The following is a 5,037-nucleotide window of genomic DNA, read 5'->3' on the forward strand; positions in this document are numbered from 1 at the left end:
TTGGGGGGGGGGGGGGGGTTCCGTTCTGGTAGTCCATTTCTCTCTCTCACCATTACTATCCCCTTAATAAACACCCAGGTCCTGGGGAGACCTTAAAATAAAGTTGACACTACAACTTGCTTTTCCTTGGGATGTTTGAAAAACTCATCTTGCATTCTGTTCACTATCCCAAAATGTGAAAATGTTGTTTTGACCTCTCTCATCCATAGATTCTTCCTGAGCCTCTGAAACCTCATCCTGAGCTTCCTGAGTCCCCTTACCCATTAGGCAGTCTACCCATTAGACCTTACCTACTATTTCACTGAGTTGGTCAAAATCTGCCTGGTATCCTTGTTTAACTGCTCCCATGCCTTCCCTTTCTTAAAATGTCCTGGGTCCCTGTGGCTACCTCAGGGTTTAGGTAAAGGACAAAAGGTTAAATCAAGGCTACCCAGTGGAGAAAGATAAAATTAAGGCTATGACAGGACATTCATAGATCCAAATTCTATCCTGGGGAAAGCAGGTGTTGTTCTTACTACCTCACAGGAAGTGCTCAGAGTTGAACCTGATCCATGGTGTATGAGTCTCTATTAAATGTCCTAGCAAATTGGGAAAAGCTTGACATGATAGAATGTGCAAGAAGAGAGCTTGGTTTGGAAGTCATGAGTCAAAGGGGCCAGTAAGGGAATACTTAAAATATAGAGAGTTCTGCCTTTATGACTGTATTCAAACAGAACTTAAAATCCTAGAAGCACAGAAAATGAGGGTTGGAAGAGACCTCAGGAGGTCATGTAGTCCAACCCCCTGCTCAAAGCAGGACCAGCCCCAACTAGATCATCCTAGCCAGGGCTTTGTCAAGCTAGGTCTTGGAAACCTCCAAGGATGGAGATTTCACCACTGCTCTAGGTCACTTTTTCCAATGTTTTACTACCCTCCTAGTGAGAAAGTTCTTCCTAATATCTAACCTAAACTTCCCTTGCTGCAACTTGAGATCATTGCTCCTTGTTCTGTCATCTGCCACCACTGAGAACAGTCTAGCTCCATCCTTTTTTGAACCCCGCTTCAGGTAGTTAAAAGCTGCTATCAAATCCCCCCTCAGTCTTCTCTTCTGCTGAATAAATAAACCCAGTTCACTCAGCCTCTCCTCAGAAGTCATCCTCCATCCCCCAAATCATTTTTGTTGCCCTCTGCTGGAATGTCTCCAACTTTCCACATCCTTTCTATAGTGGGGGGCCCAAAACCGGACACAATACTCCAGATGTGATCTCACCAGTGCAGAATAGAGCAGAATAATTATTTCCCTTGATCTGCTGGCAATGCTCCTACTAATGCAGCCCAGTACGCTATTAGCTTTCTTGGCAACAAGGGCACACTGCTGACTCATATCCAGCTTATTGTCCACTAAGTGGACTTTGCACTTGTCCTTGTTGAACCTCATGAGACTTCTTTTAGTCCAATCCTCCAGTTTTTCTAGGTCACTCCAAACGCTATCCCTACCCTCCACTTTATGTGCTACACCCCTCCAGCTAGGCGCCATCTGCGAACTTGCTGAGGGTATAATCCATCCCATCTTCCAGATTGTTAATGAAGATACTGAACAAAACGGACCCCTGGGGCACTTCATTTGATACTGGCTGCCAGTTAGACATCGAGCCATTGATTACTACTAATCCAGCCAGCTTTCTATCTACCTCACAGTTCATTCATGCAACCCAACTTCCCTTCTTACAGCCTGGATCCTATGGATGTTACAAAAAAGAAACTCGATAGGAAAGCACAAAAGGGCAACATTTGGGAAACTGGGCTAAAAGACCAGACTTTCTGACTAAAGAATAATTGAGGGGGTTAATTATGACCTACTGGGTGCACCTTACTGCGTAGCTGATTAAACACCATCTACATGTGTTCCCATTTTAGGTTGCAGGAAATGAATTGACTCCACTGTAAGAAAGTACCGAATGGAACAAATATAATCCTATGGCAGAGTCACTTAGCGTGCCGAAAAGCATGTGTAGACAGTGACTGGGGCTGGCTAGGGCACAAAAGTGCTTCTGAGCAAGGGCTGCCTGCCAGCTAGCCCTGTGCTGTAGCACCTTTGGTGGGTCCAGACAAGCATGGATGTGTGGTATCAAGCACCACAGACCTGTTGGCACTGCACATGCTGCACATGCAGGTGTTCCCCGCACTGCTAAGTTGCAGCACAGGGGAGGGGGTTTGACCCCAGGAGATCCTGGGGTCAAAAAAACCCATTCTTAAAAAAGTAGGGCAGCACATGTGGTGGCAGTGCATGCCATCCAAAACCAGAGCCTGGCTTGCTAAAGCCACACTCTGGCTCCTGCCCAGGCTCCCTGCTGCAGGATCACCATGCTGCAGCTTCCAGAGGCCCCTAGCACTCCAGGTAAGGGTGCTGGGGTCAGCACAGTTGCTGGCCCCAGGCTCTCCTACCCCACCCGAGGCAATGTGCTGCATACCAGAGGGTGCCTGGCATGGGCATTCCAGGGGGACAAGTAGCAGCAGCACACATAGTGCTGCTGCTGTTTGTCCCTTGGGAAACCCATGTTCCTGCTGGTGGGGATGAGCCCTTTGTGCCCCAGCTAGCCTCTTCACGGTCCTCTGCCACCACTAGGAACCCAGGGCTGACTCCCATGCCCTCTGCCAGCCTGGGGCTGCTCCACCCTAGCTCAAACAGCTGCGGTAGGCAGGTGCACATGTAGATGCTATGCCCAGGGACAGCTGACTCTGGCACAAACTACGCTGGAGTTTATTGCTACATGCTAATTACATGTGTAGATCCACCCACTGAATATTAAGTGATTAATTTAAGGGGCTAATTTAGACCAACGAAAGACAAAGTCAGATTTGAAAGTCCTTGCAAGACAGGATAGCTGTGCACCAGTGCAAGCAGGCACCAACTTTAGCTTTGAACTTACTTTAGCTTTGAGACAATCGAACAGAATGACCACATGATGGCAGCCTAGCACCACAAATTGTATAAGTAGGTCTAAAAACTGTCTGATTTCAGCTACTTTCTGAGAGAGAGAGCTGGAGAACTAATCTCAGATCCAATTGTTCCCTGATGTGGGGGAACAGCCTGTAATACAGGCTTTGAATTGTGCAGTTTAATCCCACCTCCATATTTGGGCTCTGTCCCCACTCTGCAGAGTCCATTCCTTCTCCAAATATCTCAAATTCCTTCCCAGCCTTCCTTTGTGCAAAAATACAATGCCTCATTATAACATCCTTCATTTTCCCATCCTCCCAGTACCCTTGCTAAGTCGATTCCTTTCCAACCTTTCCAGCAAAACCTCCTCTAAAGACCCATCCCCTTGTGTGAGTGACAGCATCATTCAGCTAAGTTTTCCTCATGTCTTTGTATGGGAGAGAAAACACTTGGAATTGGTTCTTTAGGCCCTCACTTGTCAAACTTTCTCTATGCCTACAGGCACTACCCTGACCTCTGTGTTGGTGCATTGCCTGGGGCTTCCAGCATGTCACAAGGCTTTCTGTGATCTTCATTAAAGGGGTCAATAAAGGGTCAGTTCCTTATTCCAGACCAGTGTTAGATGTCTATTCTGTCTCTCTCCTCCACCTAATCCAGCAGCACAAAAAAGGCTTTTTCTCTCTCAAATGTAATAGGTAAATCAGATTTACTGCTACAGTTTAATTTGCATAGTTTATTCCTAGATGAGAAAAATAAATGAAAATAAACAACTCTTCACCATTCCCCACATGTAGCAGCTACTCTGTGGGTGTGTCTACATGTGCATTAGATCTGAGAGCAGTTTATTCATGAGTAAATGTTCCCAGGTAGGAGTCCACACACTAGGAAAGTGGGAGATTTGCTGCTAATAGCAGCAAACTGCTCCTGCTTCCTGGGGCCCTCTAATGGGCCCCTGCTGCCACCAGGGGGAGCTCTAGGATTCCCCTGGGTGCTAGCCCAGGAACTGGTATGGATCACCACCAGGAGACTTGGAAAGAGTTTCAGGGGAGGGGCAGGTCCCAGCTCCCTGCCCCAATCCACCAGTGGGGCAGCTAGCAATGAGCTGGGTGGGGATTACTTGCTATTAGCTGCCCCACTAGTGGATCGGAGCAGAGGACTGGGACCTGCCCCACCTCTATCACCCAGTTGGGGCATAGGGCTGGGACCTGCCCCTGACTGGGGCAGGTCCCAGCCCCCACTCCACAATCACAGTGTGTAGGCTAGAGAGCCTGTTCCCTACTCAGTTCTGTGATCATGGAGCTGGGTAGAGAACAGACTTCTCAGTCCCTGCTAGCAGGGAGCTCCCAACAACAGCTCCGTGGTCATGGGGCTGGTGCTGGAAGATCCTGATATCCCAGTGCCAGCTCCGTAGTCACTGAGCTAGTGCTGGTAGGTCAGGATCTCCAAGCACAGGCCCCGTGATCATAGAATCATAGAATCATAGAAGTAGGGTCGGAAGGGACCTTGTAGATCTTCAAGTCCAACCCCCTGCCTGGGCAAGAGAAAAAATTGGACTCAAATGATCCCAGCTAGGTAGGCATCAAGCCTCCTCTTAAAGACCCCCAGGGTAGGAGCCAGCACCACCTCCCTTGGAAGTTGCTTCCAGATCCTAGCCACCCTAACTGTGAAGTAGTTCTTACAGATGTCTACTCTCCAACAAGTTATGGCTGTTATTCCTTGTTATGCCAGGGGGTGCTAGGGGAAACAAGGTCTCTCCCAAAACCTTCTGGTCCCCCCTAGTGAGTTTATAGACTGTCACCAGGTTCCCCCTCAATCTTCTCTTGATCATGGAGCTGGTGATGGGAAATAAGGATCTCCCAGCCCCCCGCTCCCAGATCACAATTGGGAAGAAGGGGCTGGGAGATAAGAAACTCCCAGCCCAAGTCGCCAATCCTGATCTCGGAGTGGGGCAGGGGCTTGAAGCTCCCTGCTGCTAGGGCAGGGAGACATAGTCCTTACCCGGGCTCTGGTGGCCAAGCCTGTCCTGGCAGCAGGCAGGTCCTGGAGGCAGGGAGCAGTTTCCCACTCCCTGGTGACTGACTGACTGACAGCAGATTTGTAATGGTGTGCAAAATGGA

General features: G+C 48.8%; 1 protein-coding gene across 3 annotated transcripts in view; it reads left to right on the forward strand.

Annotated features, from left to right (window-relative positions):
* Window positions 1-5,037, forward strand: part of LOC109303281 (granulocyte-macrophage colony-stimulating factor receptor subunit alpha-like) — a 61,860-nt gene that overhangs the window by 35,062 nt on the left and 21,761 nt on the right. The window lies entirely within an intron of this gene.

The sequence above is a fragment of the Gavialis gangeticus genome, unplaced genomic scaffold (genome assembly GCF_001723915.1).
Source record: "Gavialis gangeticus isolate Ggan-Ray unplaced genomic scaffold, GavGan_comp1, whole genome shotgun sequence".
NCBI lineage: Eukaryota > Metazoa > Chordata > Crocodylia > Gavialidae > Gavialis > Gavialis gangeticus.